Source organism: Tachypleus tridentatus, chromosome 10 (genome assembly GCF_004210375.1).
Source record: "Tachypleus tridentatus isolate NWPU-2018 chromosome 10, ASM421037v1, whole genome shotgun sequence".
In the NCBI taxonomy this organism is placed as follows: Eukaryota; Metazoa; Arthropoda; class Merostomata; order Xiphosura; family Limulidae; genus Tachypleus; species Tachypleus tridentatus.
The window spans coordinates 92,270,365-92,294,001 of record NC_134834.1 but is presented as its reverse complement, the minus strand read 5'-3'; the positions used below and the strand labels follow the sequence as shown (position 1 = coordinate 92,294,001).

Sequence of the window (23,637 nt, the reverse complement as noted above, 5' to 3'; positions counted from 1 at the left end):
TTTTTTTTAAAACATAGAGGAAGGGTGGTAGAACTATTGACTTGGAAATATAGAGTTATGTTTTTTTACAAAGTAGGGGAAGGGTGGTAGAACTATTTACTTGGAAATATGGAGTTATGTTTTTTTTACAACATAGAGGAAGGGTGGTAGAACTATTTACTTGGAAATATGGAATTATGTTTTTTTTTCCAATGGAGGGGAAGCATGGTAGAACTATTTACTTGGAAATATGGAGTTATGTTTTTTTTACAATGTAGGGGAAGGATGGTAGAACTATTTACTTGGAAATATGGAGTTATGTTTCTTTTACAATAAAGAGGAATGGTGGTAGAACCATTTACTTGGAAATATGGAGTTATGTTTTTTTTTACAACATAGAAGAAGGGTGGTAGAACTATTTACTTGAAAATATGGAGTTATGTTTTTTTTACAACATGGAGGAAGGGTGGTAGAACTATTTACTTGGAAATATGGAGTTATGTTTTTTTTACAATGTAGGGGAAGAGTGGTAGAACTATTTACTTGGAAATATGGAGTTATGTTTTATTTTACAAAGTAGGGGAAGGGTGGTAGAACTATTTACTTGGAAATATGGAGTTATGTTTTTTTACAATGTAGTGGAAGTGTAGTAGAACTTTTTCTTTGGAAATATGGAGTTGTGTTTTTTTTACAACATAGAGGAAGGGTGGTAGAACTATTTACTTGGAAATATGGAGTTATGTTTTTTTTACAAAGTTGGGGAAGAGTGGTAGAACTATTTACTTGGAAATATGGAGTTATGTTTTTTTTTACAAAGTAGGGGAAGGGTGGTAGAACCATTTACTTGGAAATATGGAGTTATGTTTTTTAGCAATATTGAGGAACGGTGGTAGAACTATTTACCCTGAAATATGGAGTTATGTTTTTTTTACAATATAGAGAAATGGTGGTAGAACTGTTTACTTAGAAATATGGAGTTATGTTTATTTTACAATATAGAGGAACGGTGGTAGAACTATTTACTTGGGAATATGGAGTTATGTTTTTTTACAATATAGAGGAACGGTGGTAGAACTATTTACTTGGAAATATGGAGTTATGCTTTTTTTTAAAATATAGAGGAATGGTGGTAGAACTATTTACTTAGAAATATGGAGTTATGGTTATTTTACAATGTAGAGGAATGGTGGTAGAACTAATTACTTAGAAATATGGAGTTATGGTTATTTTACAATATAGAGGAAAGGTGGTAGAACTATTTACTTGGAAATATGGAGTTATGTTTCTTTACAATATTGAGGAGCAGTGGTAGAACTATTTACTTGGAAATATGGAGTTATGTTTTTTTACAATATAGAGGAACGGTGGTAGAACTATTTACTTGTAAAGATGGAATTATGTTTTTTTTCGAATGTAGGGTTAGGGTGGTAGAACTATTTACTTGGAAATATGGAGTTACGTTTTTTTTACAATGTAGTGGAAGTGTAATAGAACTACTTCCTTGGAAAATGAAGTTATGTTTTTTTTAAAACATAGAGGAAGGGTGGTAGAACTATTGACTTGGAAATATAGAGTTATGTTTTTTTTACAAAGTAGGGGAAGGGTGGTAGAACTATTTACTTGGAAATATGGAGTTATATTTTTTTTACAACATAGAGGAAGGGTGGTAGAACTATTTACTTGGAAATATGGAATTATGTTTTTTTTTCCAATGGAGGGGAAGCATGGTAGGAACTATTTACTTGGAAATATGGAGTTATGTTTTTTTTACAATGTAGGGGAAGGATGGTAGAACTATTTACTTGGAAATATGGAGTTATGTTTCTTTGCAATAAAGAGGAATGGTGGCAGAACTATTTACTTGGAAATATGGAGTTATGTTTTTTTTTACAACATAGAAGAAGGGTGGTATAACTATTTACTTGGAAATATGGAATTATGTTTTTTTTTTCCAATGTAGGGGAAGGGTGGTAGAACTATTTACTTGGAAATATGGAATTATGTTTTTTTACAATGTAGTGGAAGTGTAGTAGAACTATTTACTTGGAAATATGGAGTTATGTTTTTTTACAATATAGAGGAACGGTGGTGGAACTATTTACTTGGAAATAAATATGGAGTTATTTTTTTTTACAATGTAGTGGAAGTGTAGTAGATCTTTTTCCTTGGAAATATGGAGTTATGTTTTTTTTACAAAGTAGGGGAAGGGTGGTAGAACTATTTACTTGAAAATATGGAGTTATGTTTTTTTTACAACATGGAGGAAGGGTGGTAGAACTATTTACTTGGAGATATGGAGTTATGTTTTTTACAATGTAGGGGAAGAGTGGTAGAACCATTTACTTGGAAATATGGAGTTATGTTTCTTTTACAAAGTAGGGGAAGGGTGGTAGAACTATTTACTTGGAAATATGGAGTTATATTTTTTACAATGTAGTGGAAGTGTAGTAGAACTTTTTTCTTTGGAAATATGGAGTTGTGTTTTTTTTACAACATAGAGGAAGGGTGGTAGAACTATTTACTTGGAAATATGGAGTTATGTTTTTTTTACAAAGTTGGGGAAGAGTGGTAGAACTATTTACTTGGAAATATGGAGTTATGTTTTATTTTACAAAAGTAGGGGAAGGGTGGTAGAACTATTTACTTGGAAATATGGAGTTATGTTTTTTACAATATTGAGGAAGGGTGGTAGAACTATTTACTTGGAAATATGGGGTTATGTTTCTTTACAATATTGAGGAATGGTGGTAGAACTATTTACTTGGAAATATGGTGTTATGTTTTTTTTTACAATATAGAGGTACGGTGGTAGAACTATTTACTTGGAAATATGGAGTTATGTTTTTTTTACAATGTAGGGGAAGGGTGGTAGAACTATTTACTTGGAAATATGGAATTATGTTTTTTTTACAATGTAGGGGAAGGGTGGTAGAACTATTTACTTGGAAATATGGAGTTATGTTTTTTTACAATATAAAGGATGGGTGGTAGAACTATTTACTTGGAAATATGGAGTTATGTTTTTTTACAATATAAAGGATGGGTGGTAGAACTATTTACTTGGAAATATGGAGTTATGTTTCTTTACAATATTGAGGAATGGTGGTAGAACTATTTACTTGGAAATATGGAGTTATGTTTTTCTGTCTTTTATTCTTTCAGATTTCGTGGAATGCCCTTATGCTATTTCTCGTGGTTAATGACATTATGATTAATAAATCGGCTACTCCTTCATAATATTCGTTATCCAAATTTGTTTTTAAACTTTGATGTCTGTGGAAAACAGTTTTGTTTACCCATAACAGTAGTCTGTAGTTTTCACGTATATATTCACGAAGGAGGTTTCACTGCATTGCTCTTCTTAGTTGTAAAAGAAGGAAATTATTAAAACTTTCCTCAAGCAAAGAATCGATTTTTATCTGTTATTCATATCTTTCGTTTCTTCCAGTGTATTGGTCGTAAGTCCACAGGTTTCATTATCCTGCAATGGGAAGAGTTCAGATAGCTCATTATTTAGCTTTGACTAAGAAAACAACAAAATATGCCTTTTGTTCACGAACCTCTAACCTTCTCAATAATAAACTTATATTGCTGAAATCAAACCTTTTAAAGAACACTGAACACTAAGACTTTGGAAATGATAAAAGTATAATTTTACTAAATCAAACAAAGGTAATGCTGTTCTTATCATGGATATAATAGTACATCAACAGAAGACTCACTCAGTTTTTGGTGATATTTCTTATTTCAAAGAAAAAAGAAACTAAAACACTTTATTTTACGGTTACAAACTTTTCAGCTTTCTTCTGAACTGTATACTAGTTTCCTTCATATTTGCAAAGCTCCTTCAGAAAACCAGGGGTTCGAATCCCCTCAGTGGACACAGCAGACAGCCCGATGTGACTTTGCTATAAGACAACACACACACACACATTCAGAAAACAAAACAAAACTCTGAAATGTTATATTAAATAACACTGAGAATTTTATCTTTTTTTTTTTCATTTAGTTACACTTGATGCAACAAATTTATTTATTCAAGTCTCTGTTTTTGAATGTTATCATGTAGTGTTATCAAAACAATTATAATCCTCGTTTCTGCTAAACAAATAACATCATTGAAAGATTTGCTCATCTTTGCAGCTAAATCTTACAATTATCTGTTTGAAAGTACAAATTATAGCCAATTGAAGGCTTAAGCATGAGTAATCCTTTAGCTCCACTAGTTGCTAATTACTTTACAAAGCAGTTTCTTGTTTTCAATGCGTTGTTGATATTTTTACAGTTTTCAATTGCCTCGACGCCATTTTTTTCTTATTCTAAATCAGATATATCTAATTACAAAATTCACGCTTGAAAAGGCTCGGTATGGTCAAGTGGTTAAGGCATTTAACTCCTATTCTTAGAGTCGTGAGTTCGAATCTCTCTCATACCAAACATGCTCGCTTTTTCACTGATGGGCTCTATACTCTCTAGAACTTCTTTCATGATTTAAAACCAAATAAATTAATGACTATTCGTACTAATAAATTTCCACTTTCCAAAAAACACGCTGGATTTCCTTTCTTGTTTAAAATATCGTCCTTTTTACTGCTGTTAATCGAGTTATCGCTTCCTATAAATAGTAGCCAATTTTGATAAAGCGAATTTGAACTTATTTGTTTCGGCGCAAGGCTACATAATAAGCTGTCTGTATTCTGTCTGACACGGAAATGGAATCACGGATTTTATTGGAATTATATATAGTATTTCACTTGACCATGTCAGATAAACGTGGCGAAACGTTGTGATAGAATAAACAACAGTTTTGCTCTGAACATCCGGTAAAATATACGACATTTTAACATCTTTTTTTTGTCTCTCAACTATAAAAGCGTTTCAGTTTCTCGGTTATTTCTTTCATTAGAATAATACGTCCTTAGGTTAGTAAAGATATGTATACGTTGAACACCATAGGTTCTGTCCTTAAATATGGCATTTCTAAGAAAGTGATTACAGTATTGTTTTATTTTCTATTCCAGAAAACATATAGTATAGTTAAAAACGACACTCTGTATTTTAATTGTATGAACACTTATTTCATAACGAAATTATAATTGCACTATTAAATATTTTATCCTCATTAATTAATCTTATCAGCCAATTTTAAGGTGTTATAAAATTAAGTATTTTGTTTCTCTTCAACGTATTGCAAAAGCAATGTTTTCGATTTACATTTTATATAGACCTTTATTTAAATAAACGTTTTTTCCACAAGATCAATACAACCAGGGCTCGAGTCACAGCGGAATACACCGGAGTACAGTTTCGACAATTTACGAAACTTTTTTTTAAGTAAATAAAACTATTTTTCTAGCAAATTATGTATTAACCACACACATGTGAAAATATGTCAAAGATTACCGCATTTACGGAAACGCTTTGTTCTGTAATATTGTTACAATAAATACACGATGACTTACCAGAAAATGAAATGACATGGTGGGCGTTTTAGTTTGTTTAATGTGAGTGTGTGTGTGTGACATTTTCTATATGTGATTCAATTTATGTTTCCTTAGACTCGATACACAACAGATGTGAATGGAGAAAATAAACAGTTAAACAATCCTATTCTTTAAAGTAAAGTAATACACACCGTTGGTGAAGCAAACAACAAATCCGTACAATATACACTTGTCTTCTTCCCTTCTCCCTATGACACACCCTAAATCGGTTTTATCGGCTTAGTTTTGCAATAGTAATAGCGGATAAATTATAGAAAAATGTCTTCGAAACATAAACCATAGATTCTCAGTCACTAATTTTTAAAAAATCTACTTAATTAACTTATTATCCTAATTTTTCGTTTTGACCGTTTTCTCTTTAGTTTTTATTAACTAAACAATACTGATAGATGAACTTTATTTTTATAACTGTTGTTGAAATAATATAGTGCGATAGCACTTCTGTTTTTTGGGATCCACGCATTGAATCAGAATCTTCAGCTCTAAGGGTTAAAGATAACTGGAACAGTTACATAGATCTTACACGTTGTCTCTATTGTTATTTGTTAAAGATAACTAGAACAATTATATAGATCCTACATGTTAGCTTTATTGCCATTTATTGGTTAAGTTGCTCATTTTAGCATCTGATTTCACTTAATTTAACCGATTTTATTTTATGATTATAATTAAAGTGTGTCCATCCATGCCTCTAACACTCTCTTCACAATGGGTGTTTGTGTTTTCTTATAGCAAAGCCACATCGAGCTATCTGTTGAGCCCACCGAGGGGAATCGAACTCTTCACAATGGCATAGCGGTATGTCTGCTGACTTGCAACGCTAGAAATCGGGTTACGATATATGTGGTCTACTTACCACAGATAGTCCATTGTATAGCTTTGTGCTTAAATATAAACAAACTCCAAGGCTGATTAACTATCGTAAAATTTGAGGTAGAAAGAAAGGTGGAGATTTGAATTAATCAAATCAACACTATATTTTGTAATAGATAATAACAAACCGGAAAATGAATAAATAAATCTCTGTTTTAAATGATGTTATGACAAATCTTCCATTGATACGATTTTACATTACAATCGGTAGATTGCGTTAGCACCCTGAATATTTATAAGTTTTTTGCATACGTACGTTGTACGAAAACATTATTTATTCATAAGTACAATAAAATTTCAAATAGCTCCCTCACTTTTAAAGAAACTTTAAAAAAAAAACTCGTTTCCTTTTTGATAAGTCCGGCGTGGCTAGGTGGTTAAGGCACTGAATTCATAATCCAACGGTCTGAGTTCGAATCCCCGTCACACCCAATGTTTCATCCATGGGAGCGTTATAATGTAATGGTCAATCCCACTATTCGTTGGTAAAACGAGTAACCCAAAAGTTGGCAGTGGGTGGTGATGACTAGCTGCCTTCCCTCTAGTCTTACACTGCTAAGTTAGGGACGGCTATTGCAAATAGTCCTCTTGTAGCTTTGCGCGAAATTCAAAAGAATAAAGTCATATTTAATAACTCTTCGCATTATTACCTTAGCCTCAAATATTTAGGGCGTTCATTTGCCCTCCAGTTAATTCGCTACGGATTATAGTGTAGTTAGGTTACTTAAAATAATTAATTTCATGACAGACGAGACTCCGTGTTTTAATATAGTATAATATTTTGAGTCATATTGAACGGGACATTTCTCTTTTCGAAAAGAATTTCCCTTTTCAGTTAAAATGCATTATTTTTATTCTATTACTTATATTAGTTTTAACGTATATTTTGGGTGCAAAATACCATGTATAATGTTGAAGTTCAATGTTCGCTTGTATATAAAAGAAAGTTGTGTCTGTATTAGTAAATTTCATAAATTAAAGTTTGCTTATACATAACAGAATAAGCTACAGATGTGGTCTCTAGTGCAGGAGTTTTATGTAAATATTGTTTTAAATATTTCACAAGCTTCGTATTTTCACTAGGGTTAACAAAAACGTGTCTGGTTTACCGATGTGTTACGTCACAGATAAATCTTGTATCACGTGAATGTGCTTCGCGCCTAATCGCAAGCGGCCATTAGTAAGAGGTCATTGACTGTCTGAGGAGGTTTGTCGGAGTCGGCAGAATCAGGGTTATATAGATCAGTATCCAAACTTCTTACTCCAGTTAAGAAGTAGTCCTATTATTTGTAGCTTCTGTTTAGTAAAAAAATGATTTCAAATTTTGTACAACACAACCTATAATGATTTAATTTTACTAGGGAACATAATACCATTATTTTTAAAATCTGAGACAAAGGACTTCACACAACTTGGCAAGTTTCGTCGAAATTGGTGTGAGTTCTTCTGATAACAATTTTTAACAAAGACCAAAAAACGTGCAATTTTATTAAGCCTAGACTGGTTTGGAGCTTAGAATGTAAAGTACAAAATTCCATGTACAAAGTGAAGTACAACGAAGAAAGTTACGCCTGAGGTACAACCGGTATTATATCGACTGCTCTGTAGTCAGGAGTAAAGTAGTAAATTTTTCTCTTGCAGTTCTACTACCAGCAGAAAATGTAACGTTAGAACGTTTCGTTGTAGATATTTTTAGATCTTGGGTAAGTGCATAATTTTGTTCTAAAATATTGTTTGCTTTATTATGTTATGAATCATGGAGTATAAGAGAAGCCTTAAATAAAAATACGTTAGCCATAATATACCATACTCTATAAAGTTTTTGTGGGTCATGGTACAGGTTATTTCCATTATTTAATTGTACATGTGAAGAAGACGAAGTTAATTGTATTACTAGTACCAGGATTGCTGGTGCTTGAAAGTGAAGTAACTTAAAGTGAACAGAACCAGCAGAAGAACGGAGCACAATTAATACATACTGTAGTGTAGTGTAGTGTAGTAAAACTAATGGAAATATTGATTTTTCAGTGTAGAAGGTCATTGTCCCAATTTTTACCAAAGTAGTATACGTGAAGCTATAGAGTGCAACTTGCAAGGCCTCAACTTCATCAGAAATAGCAAATACAACTTTTTAAAACTATAACGTTGTTATAAGGCATTAAAACCACTAAATGGAACCTTTCACGTTCACACGCTGGTCCATCACTACATGCACAGTGTTTAAAATAACGTACTTTAATCTAATTTCACAGACAGCATAATCAGGAAAACCATTCCACCAGCTCAAATAAATATACTCGTAACAGATAAATAGCTTTCCAGTAGTCGTCTTAACCTTGGCTTCCAAAACTTGGTCACCTCTAATATTCAATTTTGCATTTACTATTTTTTCATTCTATCTCTCACACAAGAGATTACCAGAAGTAAGCATATTACCCAAGCCAATAATTTTAAAAATCTAATTTAAACCATTTGTATTAGTTAATATTTACCCTTAAACTATAAATGTCTAATAAATGAACAGTCAGCTGAAAGTTTTGATATATTAACTCCCCCCCTGTCAGCAACTCCAAGATATCTCTTGCACTAATTATGTTTGACATGTGGTTGTGGTTTTATTTTTGGTTAAACATTTATGGATATGAAGATATAGATAGAAAGATTACATTTATCTGTGATAAGTGGTCTATTTAGTGAAATGATATGTGGATGGGTAGGGTGAACAGTTTGGATGACCTTCTATTAATTTGCTTGCCAGGTTTTAAAATAAAGTAACAATAGAACAATATTAAAAGTATTTTCCTGAGAAATATGAAAAGTGGTATTTCACGCATAATGAAAGACTAGTAGAGTTAAAAAACAATTTTTTTCATAATGGAGTAACAATAACTTTCCAATATTATTTGAAGCCATATTACTAAAGCAGAAATTCTATAATTAATAAACAGGATGTAACTCTTTACATGGTTACTGAAGTTTTTTAACTTGGTATGATAAAATAATTTATCATTTAGGTTTGTTTTATTAAAATCATTCCCCAGCCAATAACTATACACACCCCAAACATTTCATATCTTTGTCTTCCTATCAGTCTTCAATTTAACTTAAAAAAAAACAACAAAAAAACACTTTGCTTTTGTTGTTTGGTATTAAAAACTTCAACAAATCATTTATTTCCTAACATCCCACAAAATCATGCATGGTGAATAAATGTGTAAATTAACACTACATACAAAGAAAGGACCATTAGGTGCTTGAAGGTTGTCTATCCATTCATTCCCATGGAAAAGAAAAAAAGTAAAAATTAAACGCAATCTTTATTTTTTGGGAAATTATTAATTACCCTCATATACTTGTGTAAGACACCAATCTCCACTTCTGCTGATAACTAATCCTTCAATAAAATAATCTTTGTTTCAGAAAAATAAAACTGTCTTATCAGGAGCTACCCATTTTTTTCAAGTCTTAAATTTGTGTCCTCAGAATTCAGCCCAAGGAAATTGGAGGCTTTAACCTGCTGATCCCTCAGATAATCCATGAAACTTCAAAAATGATTTAAAATAATAACCTCTGGGTATGGAGCTATTTTTATTTCAAACTTGCATTAAATTGCTAATAAAAAAAAAAAAGATGCAAATGGACATTGCTTCTCATTTTGTATTCACCAAATTCTTATTAAATTATGTTATAGAAATTACTCTCATAAAAATTGCATTACACATAAAATAATTCTATATTAACCAAACAGAAATAATCTAAGTCACTTGGGTACTTTCTGGTTAAAATGCTTAACAAAAAGTCTCTAAAATGTAATCACAGAAGGAAAAGTGGATGTTTCTATGATCATAATAAAATAACCACTGTCCATGACTTGACCTTTGTTGCTATTCTACAAGATTTATTTCATACTAGATTTTTCATTTGTATCTAATGCAGTTTTTCAACATTATTGTTTCAAGTATCTTGGGTTAGTTGAAGTTGGTTGTAAGATAATGGTTAGATTTTTCGACTTAACAATTTCAAATAGTTCAGAAGTGCTCTGTAGTGTTGAAATTTGAGCTGTGCATGCCACCCCAAAACAGGCATAAATTATGTGATTTGTTGTTAGTGAGAATTATTTTGCTACAGCGATAGTCACCTGCTGAGTAATACAGTATAGTATGGCTACTATAATACATTAAGATTGTGAGGTCTAGTGTACTATTTAATATTACTTGCAGAAAATGTGTCATGACACTCACCATAATTCTTTTTATTTGGCATAATAGTCATAATCAAAATTAGCATAACTCTCAGAACAAAGTATTGGGTCCTTTAAGGATGTCTCCACTTATCCATCATAAAAATTAAATTGTTAGGGGATCATTTCCATTTCTAAATCCTAACAGAATGCCAGTCTTCCCCTCTGCTGACATAACCTTACTTCAGTTATACTGTTAAAAACACAACTCTTAATTGGAACTTTGTCTTTTCTAAACTTGTGTTCTTTCATCCTGTTGTTTTCTTAATCTAGAACCAAGAAATCAGAAATTGTTATCCTGTTGATTACCTGGATACTTTTGTGAGCTTAAATAACCTCTTATCCTTGTTTTCAGAAGAGAAAATAATTGATCTTAACTTATCCACATAAATAACCATTCCACTATCAGTATCACCCTAGGAATCCACCTCAAAACCTTTAAAATAAAAGCAGTACTTTTTCTTGGACAAAGAGATGAAACCTGTAAACAATATGTCTTTGTCAATATGTCTTTAAATACACCCTAAAATGCAATTAGCTTCACTACTAGGCCCGGCATGGCCAAGCGTGTTAAGGCGTGTGACTCGTAATCTGAGGGTTGCGGGTTTGCATCCCCATCGTGCCAAACATGCTTGCCCTTTCAGCCGTGGTGGCGTTATAATGTGATGGTCAATCCCACTATTCGTTGGTAAAAGAGTAGCCCAAGAGTTGGCAGTGGGTGGTGATGACTAGCTTCCTTCCCTCTAGTCTTACACTGCTAAATTAGGAACGGCTAGCACAGATAGCCCTCATGTAGCTTTGTGCGAAATTCAAAAACAAACAAACAAGCTTCACTACTATTAATCAACAAAGCACCGTGTAGATGGCATAACTTATCTACCACTATGCTAAGATCTTCATTCATGCTATTGAGCTAGTTCCATTCTACCTATGTCTTCAGTAGATGATTCAAATGATGATAACCTAAAGGCATTATCTTATACTTAATTGCAATAATCAAATGTCAGTTGCCAAATATTTGTCTGAATATCCAACTGATCCATATCATTCTGTAGTACATCAACATCCTTCATGCATATAAGAATGAATATTATCTCAACATGTAGCAAATTAAACCTACTAATAGAATAATCACTCTCAAGTTTCCTCACTTCAATGTTTACAACCAAAACCTCACTAGTAGTTAACAATAAATCTAAACTTGCATCCACTCAGGTTGACTTTCTGAGTATTTGGTACAGAAAACTGTGCTGATTCACTTCAAGAAGCATCTTTCCAATATTTCTTGACTTTTGGCACTCTCAACCAGTGTCTAAAATTAAAGTTTACTATAAATATTGCATCAGTTTCACAATTAGTAATAACTCTGTTCTTATTATAGAATATCATTGACATCATGTCTTGCCAGGTGATCAACAGCAGTTGACAGTTTAAAAAAAAATTCTACATTTATAAACTTATTGTAACCTGCATTGATTCAATTTTGCGACTACAATATTTCATCTTCATTCCCAACAGGAGGTAGTTCACCCCTTGACTGTAAAGATCCACCCACCTTCTTTTATATATATAACCTATTGCCATTAACCTATAACCTTCAATTTCAAAATAATTTATATTGTCAATATTCTCCACAACACATCAAATTTTAATAATTTCCATACTCTGCAAATTCAACTTAAGTCCAGAACTCATCTCTTTATGTTCTGGATATTCCAAGCATTTGATTAGTAACAACTAAGCTTATGTTTAAAACTTGTGTTTTTTCTAAATTGTTATGCCCTACTTGTTTTTTCAGTCTCCTTGTTGATCTAGTTGTTCTACCAGTTTTAATTCTAAAATCTCCTGTTTCTCTAATCACTATGCAAGTTTACTTTAAACTATCTTCAGTCAATTTCCTTTGAGATTCCGTTATGCTTAACCCGCTTAAGTGAAGCTCATTTCTATCATATAATTCATCCTTTTCCTGGAAACTGTTTCAGAGGTCAAACCAGCTCATCTGTTCTAAATATACCCTTTAACTTTTCATTTAAGTCTTGGATCCTGATAAATAATTCATACACACATCTAACCCAAAGGTGCACATAAGGAAGGGCCACATATCTATCCTTAGAACCCTGAAGGAGTTATTTTACAAGCAGCTCTTCTGAGGTATGATTTACAATACCATTCACTACAAAAACAGTGCTTTGTTACTAGCAGCTTAAGTGTCAACATGTTCTATAATGTCCAATTTTAGGTTCAGAAAAAGAGAGAGGATTTCAAATCCTTTTAATGTTAATTAATCAGTAATGTATGTTCCATTATTATTAACTACTTCCTGTCAACGATTCACAAGCTTCTGAATACCACTTCTATAAAATTCTTGAGGTTTGGAGAAAAAGAATGTAGAGAGTAGTTTTGACATCATGTGTTCCAAGTTCTTTTCCATCAAGATAGTTCTGCAAACTTTGGAAAAGATGATAATCAGATTGGGCAAAATCTGGAGAATAAGGAGGATGTGGAAGATTTCCCCAGTATAGCTCTTCAATCTGTGTAGATGTGATTCTTGCTGTATGTGGCTGTGCATTATCCTGGTGTAACACAACACCTTTACAATTGATCAAAACAGACCTATTTTCTTTCATTGCAACATTCAAGCACTCTAACTGTTGGCAATAGAAGTCTGATGTAATCATCACATTGAGTGGTAGCAACTCAAAGTGGATCACACCAACAATATCCCACCAAACACTTAACAAGACTTTCCTAGGATGTAAATCCATTTTGGGCTGTGCTTTAGCTGGTTTACCTGCACTGAACCATTGTTTGCAGTGCTTAACATTTTTATAAAATATCCATTTCTAATCTCCAGTCACAAACCTATTAAAAAAAAAAGTGAGTTACATTCACGAAAGTTCAGAGAAGTGTAAATAACCACTCTTGCTTTAAATGGCTTCTTTCAAATCATGGGGGACCCATTTTTCCAAGTTTTGGCACCTTTCCAAGCTGTTGCAGATGACGGTTAACTGTTGAATGGGTTGAATTAAGCTTCTGTGCTAGTTCGTCAACTGTTACAGCACAATCTTCATCAAGTGAAGCCAGCAGCAAGTCATCGTTAAGCTCAACAGGACGACCTGAACATGGCGCATCACTTAAGCTGAAACCACCTTTGACATTTTCTTTCATTGACAGACTCCGCACCATAAACACCTTGAATGTTTTATGTAGTTTCTGATGCACTATTGCCTTTTTTTAAACTCATGAAGCATTACATGCCTAATGTGCTCCTCAGGCATGTCCATCTTCATAAGGGTTTATATGATTAATGATCTGGAAAAAAAGTGGAGTTGGGTTAGTTTCTTTTATTTGGCTGAACATTATTATATATATAACTACATATTTTAGTCATTAAAGCCTTCTACAAAGACAGAAATGATGATACACTTTCTGTATTAAATTTTTGGACATTACATACGGAATGACCTGACAATTCTTGTCTTTCTTTCTTTGTTTATCCATAACAAGATTTTATTTATATACTTAATGAGTGTTTCCTACTAAGTACCATTAGTATTGCTTTCCAGATTACGAGCAGAAAGTTTCAAATCTACAAGACTTGTACCTTAGTTTCAACTGAACTGTTTATTGCCCTGTATTCTTCCATCTAAGCCTGTCATTATTCTTGTAGTAATTTTCATTATAACCTTATTTTTATTTATTTATAGCCTTATCTATTCTTGTCTTGTTTCCTTGATTTCTGTTCCTTGCTTATTTTTATTCTATACAGTAATTTTTCATAAAACTCTCTCTTATTCTCAAACAAGCAAACTCTGAAGGTGTGTAATACTGATTATTGGATGACTACAGTCTGATATTTTTTCGTAGTGGTACACCATGACCTTGTGAACTAAGGAAAGTAATGAGATCCTATATTGAATGAACTTGGGAAACTAACCTGAAAATTCTCTAATTTGGTTAAATGTATTTTGAATAATGAAGAACTTAGTTCTAGAAGATAAATAATGGGATAAACCAGTTCTTCAAAATATGAAGGAACTTCCCTGTTCTCATCCTACAACAAAAACTGTAAACAGGTAGCTTGTTTGATTAATCATTATTCGTTTTCTTAAACTAGATTACCAGTCCAGAGATTTTAAGAAAGGGATGTCCAGCTCCATATTTCATGATCAAAGATGTGCAATGGTCAGTGAAATAGTTTGTGTGTGTGCTTCTATTTGTGTTGTAAATACTGGTTTTACACTGTAGCTGTATACTGTTGATGAAATTTATGTAACAAATAACAGACATGTATAATTCATTATAAGAATTTTCATTAGAAAATAAAAGTACATTGAGAAGATAGATATTGAGCAAAAAAACCTAAAACATTTACTACAAGTATGAAGTAAACAGTTTCATTAAGATTAATATGCATGTTAATTCTTTTAAACATCACTTTGAAGTTTTTAAATTGAGAACATGTTTTTTATTAATACTTTTATTTTGATACATAATTATTTGAAGAACATTTAAGAAATGTTCATTTGAAATCAGGTCATTCATAGAATAGTTAACAGTATTCTGAATATGGTTCCCAATTTTAATTTTTATATGTAATTTTAGCTTTAGCTTACAGTTAGTCTTAGCATTTTAATTTTTAATAGAAAAAGTAAGTAATGGTGTTTGCAAGTTCAATCAAGATTAATCTAAACTTGTCTTACAGACATCTGGAAGAACATGCAGGATTTCTGGATGGAGCAGGCCAGTAGTGTATAATCTAGATGTCAAGGGTTAAAGATAGACAGGATACATTTCTCTCTCCTAAGTTTGGTATAACTGTGTGAAACATGATCTGGTGTTATGCTAACTATATGCAAAATATGTATACAATATGCAAAGTATCTGGTAAATAATTTTCTTTTCTTATATTCTAAAATGGTAGTAGGATATATTTCAATGCTGATTGTCTTAAGTTTTTCAAAGTTTGAGAGGTAATATATGATTTATTTTAATTGAAAATGCATTTCTAAAAGTAGAAATGTTGGTAAATGTAATTTCAACTCTTTTCAAATCATTTATAGATTGTTCTAGAAGAAAACAAATTTCTTATTTGCATGATTGGCTCAGCTTGTCCTGTGAGCATTTTTATTAACTGGGACCAGACTGTGATTATAAAACATTTAACATTTTTTTTTGTTAATTTGAATTTCTTTAATACTTATTTTAAACTAAACTGGAATGTACTAAATTAAAAGTTGACTTTTATGCTGCTGTCCTTCTTTCTATGAAAAAGAAAAACAACAAACTGAGACATTAAGTTTTAAAAAACTTATTCCAAGTGGATGCTAAGTTGTAGTGTTCTGCAAATAAACTTTGACAGTTTATGTATACAGGTTGAAAAATATCAGGATGAAAACCAAATAACTTTTGACTAAGATATATAAAAATATTGGTAAATATAAAATGAAAACAAATACTAGTGTTAGCTCAGACAAATGAATTTTCAAATGTAAAGAATAGTACTCTTTAAAAAAAATTAAATCAAAATCTATTATTAAGTTAAAATAGGTAATAAACTTACCTCTGAGCAACATTGGATCAAATGAAGAATGAATTAATTATTTTGAGATAGTGTAATAAGTACATTTGAAAAGAAAGTAAAGTCAAATAATTTAATATAAAAGAACTTGTTTATTTGCTGAGGCACTGAAATGCATTTTTATTTAATATGAATTGTTTTTAACAAGTATCCTAAAGTAATTTCTAATTTTAAAAGTATTAATGAAAAATCTGAGACACTTTTATATTACATATTTGCTTTATATTTTTACTATTCTTATGAAAAAATTTTGGTGTTCTGTGTGAATGTAAGGTAAAATTTTGGTATGCATTAACTGTTTAGAAGCATTCACACCTAAGCAAAGAGCTGTAACATTATGAAAGTTTTATACAAGGTGATTGGCAAAATGCCAAAAATGAATTTACAAGTTGACCTATTAGAATGGTTAACTTTTTTATAGCTTAGTATTTATACAACAGAATATATTAGTTCATATCACATGAAATAACCAGTTGTATAGGTTAACATTAATGCCATATTTTTAACAAAACACCTGTTTCATTAACCAAAATGTGCTCCAATTGCTGCAATGGTTTTCTCCCAATGGGATACTAATGAAAATATCCTGTCTGTTTAAAACTTTTGTTTTTGAGACGATAAACTCTTAAGGCTTCAACAAGTCTCCTGATTCGTGAATGTTTTGTTTTGGAAAAATCAGCTCCATATGCTGGAAAAGGTGATAATCAGCTGAGTATTGTGGATGCTCCAGAATTTTGTATTTCAATTCTTTCAATTTTGAAATAGTGATTAGCGAGGTATGTGGTCTGGAGTAATCTTTCAGCAGAATTGGTCCGTTCATCAGTGATGGCTATTTGATGGTTAAATTTTGTGCATTTTATCAACTTGTTGGCCATAAAACTGCTGTAATTGTTTCACCTGGTTGCAGAAAAGATAATTCTCTCTGAGGACTACCATGCTCTCACCATAACCTTTTTTGGGTGCAAAGGTGGTTTCTGTGCACATCTTGGAGATTCACATGCATCTAACCATTGTTGTGATCTTTTCTGGTTGTCGTATAGAATCCACTTCTCGTTGCAGGCAGTGGTTCACTTAAAAGAGTTATTCCCTCTAGTTCTTAACCAGTTTCTTCCCTACCATCAGTTCATGCAGTACTCATTTGTCCAATTTTTTTTAGCCTTTTCAATTGCAGTCAGGTGATGAGAAACAGTTGCACTGTAAACTTCTAAGTCTGCTGCAAGTGCCTGTATTGTCATTTGTGTGTTAGATTCCACAATAGCTCTTAATCTTTCTTCATTCACAACAGATTGAGATCTTCTTCTGGATTCATTCTTGAGGTTATTACAACTATAATGAAATTTCTGGAACCAATAATGAATAGTCTGTTAAGAATTATTCCTTTGTCCAAATGCCAAACTGATGATTTTAGTGGTCTCAGCTGCAATTTTTTCCAAATTTGAACTTGTACTATAGTCTCAATTCTTTTGAAGACATCTTGTATAAAGTTTCAAAGAAACACAAACAATTATAATGCAACTTGGCATGACAAACAAATGAAAAGCATAGCACTCCTGACAGTACTGAAAAACATAAGTCAAATAATTGTATCCAGCTTATTCTAATTGCAGTCCCTCTTCAACTAAGTGAAAGTTGGCCATTTCATATGAAACAACATAATATTGTCTTGTTTGATATGATAGTCACATCTGTATGAATTACATACTACGACTCAGATCTACATGTCATTGTTCTCACTGCAAGTCTGAAAATTAAGAGTTATGTTTGGAATGAACATTACTTGAAACATGTTATGCATATATATATAAACTTCATGAGAATAGTGAATGAAACAAGATCAACTAGTAATAGTGTTAGGATTAAAAAAATAACTTTCACGATCTATGTAAAATCCAAGTTTTACATAAAACTGTAAAAAATTGATAAAATATAAATAAAAAATATCAAATTTTTTTGGTTACAGCAATAAAGCTGTAGGAACCTTCACTTAATGATGTTGTACAAATTATGAGAGTACCAGCTTAAACCATGACTGTTTAATATAAAATACATTTTTGATTTTGAAAATTGTATGTATGTAGTGTTACTTAATATTTTTTTATAGTTTTATAAATGTAATGTGGTACTCACTCCCAGTTTTTAGAAATGTCACTATTGCTGTGTTCACATATCTATGGGTAAAGCCAGTAATGAAGCATTTCTGACACACAGTTTTACCTTTTTTATGTAAACATAGCCTGTTCATAGCATTTTTGTTATACTAATTAAGAATTGTTAATGCCAGAAAAATACAGCAGTGAATGCCTCTGTGTGAACACCATGGTCTTGTATTTATGATATCTTAGGAAATTAGTTTGTGCCATTTCTGAGTTTTGTGAAGGAGATTTAGTTATTATATGTTTGTTGTATTCTTGTGTTAATTATGTTTATCATTAATTGTGGTTCTTGAATATTTAGATGATGGTGTACATACAGAAAGTTGATAATTGTTGTATAAAAGGTGGAAGTGATGAGTTAACTGGAAAAATTCTTTCCTCTTGAAAGGAATGAAGCAACCAGCATAAACTGCCCATTGTATGATAGTTGATCATTGTAATTTCTATGTTAAGATGTTATTTTTGGAATACATGGATTGGTTGGTTGTTACTGTTAGAAGGATATTTGTGTGTTAGAACAAGGCTATCTGAATTTGAAATTATACATGTATATAACTTTGAAATTAACTGTGAACTTGTATTCACATTTTAGTGTCTGTGCTAGTTTGGGTATTAACTGATATGTGTATTGTATGTTAAATAGCATAAGGGCTTTTGGTTTCATTATATGCTACTAAGTTTTTATAATTAGAAATTTACATTTCGAAACAAAGTAAAAATTGACAGCACTAGTTGTAAATTTTAAATACTCTGTTTAGTACATACATCACTTGCTTAGATATTGTTTACAAAAAAAAAAGTGTTTACAGTGTGTTGGCAAAGTAGAGAAAAATATGCATCTAGTTTATAGGGTCTAAAGTCTAGTAATAAGAGATGAAACTGAGCTAAAAGAGACATTTTAACTCTTGAAAACTGACTTCATATGCAGTAATAAGTATTTCTTGATAATGTAAGGTAGAACAATTTGCATAAGAACTTCAGTGTCTTATTAAAATATAGATCTGTGCTATATATTATTTATTAGTCTGATATCTAATAACTTTTGTGAAATTTAAAATGCTTAAGAAATATCTAACCCTAATGAGCCATTTTCAAGCTATGTTGTAATATTTTGTTAGTTTTCAGACCACCAAAACTAATGGTGAACAGTAATTAATTCCCATTGGAATTTACTACCGAAAAAGTTCAATCACAAAAACAACAAAGTACAAAAACGTAACTGTTCTTCCACTGTTACTCTATATCTTGTAATAAATATTCATTTTTATAAAAGCAAAAAATATGAAATGGATGTTGTATGTTTAATTGATATCGTACAATAACTTATCCATACAGTTATATCACAACACCTTTAAAACTTAATTTTTGTTCTTATCACCTCTGTTTAAATATATATTTGAAGACTTTTTTTCTTACTCTTCTTTTTTATGCCTAAAGTTATTGTAGAGTGAACTTGCACAGACAAATCACTACTGAGAATGTTTTTACTGCCCTAAGTCTCAAGTGTGTTTTTGTTTTTTCAAAAGGTACAAGTTCCTTTTTTTTTTTTTTTTTGGAAATAGCAACGTTGAATAGAACAGATCAGAACAAAGGTTTTCACAGAGCTGGGTGATAAGTAGATTATGCTGGTTGATTATTTGACACAAATGGTTACATTCAACCACTCTTCCTATTTTTAGTAGTAATTATTATAAACATCTTCAGGAACAACATGTAGGGTTTAGTTTTGTTCTTGTATAGAACTGTTTAGGATTTTAAAAAATATTGTATACACAATAGTATAGAATCTGTAATAAAGTGTGAAAGTACAGTTAATACTGTTCCACGTGTTTTTCACTACAAATTAATAAAACCTTTACCAAAATAATGCTAAAAATAATTTCCTTAGATTTCATATGAAAAAATTAGTAAAGGTTTTTGTCAGTGTGTAACATATAACTCAGCAGAAAAGAAGTTGTGCTTCCTCTAAAAAAAATAGTGCAACTTTTACTATCTGGAAAGAAACCTTATAATGATACTTGGTGACCTTTCTTACATACGTTAAGTAAGGTGAAAATCAAATCAGTATAAGAAATATTAAAAGATCTCTAACTGCAGTGTTTTTGGAATTTTTTTCTAATTTTATTATCAATGTGAAAATCTTTAAAAATAATTAAAAAATTTAAGTATTAAAACCTTTTTAGTGTGAAGCTGTTGATACCAGTGGAAGTTTAGATACAATATTAAACTAATTATATTTACATTTAATAATACAGCTGGAAGAAACTGTAAACATATGTGAGCATACTGAGGAATCAGCATGTTGAACAACTTAAAACCTTATTATAGTAATTTAAGCAACTTGTGAGGACAGCAGGACTAGTTTTCCCCTTTCAGTGCTTTCTACTTAGTTAGAGCTAGTCATAAATGGGTTAAACAGTTAATGTATATTGTTAAACTGTTATCTATGTTTAATAAAGTGACTATTGAATGAGAAAGTTATTCAGAATTTTTTATAGTAGTAAGTAAAGGATAAACAATATTAAGATGACATAACTTTATTAAAGCTGTCTTACTCTGTGTAGCATTGATTACGTTTTTAACTCTTAATAAATGAACCAACATGTTAAGTTAAAGTTACACTTAGTTCATGCGAGGTAAACACAAACAACAGGTATTACTGGGACTGGTTATGTTTATGTTTAGATTACTCGTTGAAATAAACTGAAAGCTATTCTGGTTAGTTGGGTTTATTTGGTTTTTTACATGACATTAATTTCTGTAATCAATAGTCTATAGTAAATGTGTTATAATCACCCAGCTTTAGTTTTGGATGGCATTAAAAACTAGAAGCAAAATGGTTGCTAAAACCAAGACTGAAATTAAATGAAACCAGTACAAAGGATGGTTTTGGTTGACAGTAAGAAATATATGTCAAAGTTTGCATATGCACATCTGACCAGAAGTGTCCCTTATCTTAATTTTTTAAAAAGAACAGAGTTCTGACAAATACGTCACTGTTAGATGTTTTAAATTGTCCTACGTGTCTAAAGTAATGTTTAGAAATATTTGTGATTTCTTGTGTGACTATATGCAGTTTTATTGCATGTGAATAGAGTTAAAAATGTTTAATTGTGATTATGGTGCAAATCCGTAGTAATGTAGAAAAACTACATATACTAGGATTTATTAGAATAACTATTGGTGAAGGTTTTATTTCTAGGGTTATGAATAATTAACATAGAAATGTTTGCTTCAATAATTTTTGTAGTTTTAGATGCTTGTAAAGGTAATGGTGTCAAACATTTATCTTTTATATAATTTATGTATTTTGAGTTGCATATGGTACACAAGCCCTTCTTAATGTACAATGCATAAACATACAACTTAACATTCATAGAACTAATTTTCTGAAAACATTAACTGAAATTCAGTTTATCAAGATGTGAAAAATGAATTAGGTGTTTCACAGTCAGTACTTTTCTATACAAGAGGTTGTTCATTCACACTTCACATGTATGAATAAGTAAATGTATGTGTGCATTTTCATCTTTATAAGGAGCTATTCATTGACATTTTATATGTATGAAAAAGTGTAAATGTTCATATATGTCTGCTTTCTTCTGATGAGGGGCTGTTTGTTCACACTTCACATGCATGCAAAAGGTAAATTTTTTGTTTATGTGCACTTTCTTCTATATGAGAGGCTGCTCATTGATATTTTTTATGTATGAATAAGTGTAATGTTCATCTAAGTATGTTTTGTTCTATGAGGGGCTGTTCATTCACACTTCCCATGTATGAAAAAGTGTAAATGTTCATCTGTGTGCTTTCTTCTTCGTGAGGGGCTCTTTGTTCACACTTCATATATTATGAATAAGTGTAAATGTTTGTCTGCATACTTTCTATATAAGGGGCTGGTCATTCATACTTTATGTATGAATAAATGTAAATGTTTGTCCCTGCATACTTTCTGTATAAGGGGCTGTTCATTCACACTTGATATGTATGAATAAGTGTAAATGTTTGTCTCTGCATACTTTCTGTATAAGGGGCTGTTCATTCACACTTGATATGTATGAATAAGTGTAAATGTTTGTCTCTGCATACTTTCTGTATAAGGGGCTGTTCATTCACACTTGATATGTATGAATAAGTGTAAATGTTTCTCTGCATACTTTCTGTATAAGGGGTTGTTCATTCACACTTGATATGTATGAATAAGTGTAAATGTTTGTCTCTGCATACTTTCTGTATAAGGGGTTGTTCATTCACACTTGATATGTATGAATAAGTGTAAATGTTTCTCTGCATACTTTCTGTATAAGGGGCTATTCATTCACACTTGATATGTATGAATAAGTGTAAATGCTCATTTCTATGGATGCCTTTACTCTGAATGAGGCTATGTGCAGAAACCTCATGTCTCTGTAAAAGATCAACAAACATTTAATCAAAAAGGACAAACCACACTTTTAAAGTAAACTATATTCTGTCAAAACACTCATACAGGAGTATTAGTTCCAATAAGTTCTTATGTTCTCTTCAGTTTGACGTGTTTCATGGAGCTTTTGAAATCTTAAGCTTTTAAAAAGAAAAACCAGCTTTTGTGCAGTAAAATGAAACTAAAATAATAGCCTACATGGAAAGGTCACTCATGCTAAAATGAATATTCATGACCAACACAAGTAACTGAGGTTTCAAACTCATAAGTATTGCTTCCTTATTGGTTACTATAGATGAAAATTTACAAATGTACACTTCTATACAATATAAGTTTACTCATGATCTCATTAACTATTTACTGATAGCATATTTTGTTGGATTTCAAGTCAATGTGCCATATTTCTCTGACAATATGAAGTAAAATGGTGCTGTGTTACTCGGAGAAAAAAATTGTTGGATACCCTCACCAAGATAAAATGTTTTTTTAAGTTATAATATCTGTAGTGACTGTATCAATATGGCTAAGTTCTAAGTTCTAAAATCCACAAAGTTTGTAAAGAAAATAAATTAGATCGGTGAATATGTGGTGTGTACATTAACAAATGAAAAGCTTGTTTTTTTTCCTTTGTTTTTTAACCGATTCCAAATATTTCCTGTCAACATTTAAGCAAATGTCTTCAGGTGTGTTTCAGCCTACAAACTGACACTTAATTGTGAGCCTGCATTAGTACGTGGAATACAATAACTGTTGTAAGATATGTTTTATGCTTAGTGGTTGAAGTGTTGTGTGCCAAATGTTTGGTTTTCTAAGGTAAAAATTAAGAATATCTGTAGTGAATCTGTAAAATATAAAAAGCAATAAAAAGCTCCACCTTTTACCCA

General features: G+C 31.3%; 1 long non-coding RNA gene across 1 annotated transcript; it reads left to right on the top strand.

The window, feature by feature from the left end:
* The first annotated feature begins 7,508 nt into the window (after positions 1–7,508).
* On the top strand, positions 7,509–23,637 carry LOC143229865 (uncharacterized). The gene is made up of 3 exons (XR_013016103.1): positions 7,509–8,059; positions 14,714–14,781; positions 15,302–23,637. It is a non-coding gene; the product is annotated as an uncharacterized LOC143229865 (long non-coding RNA).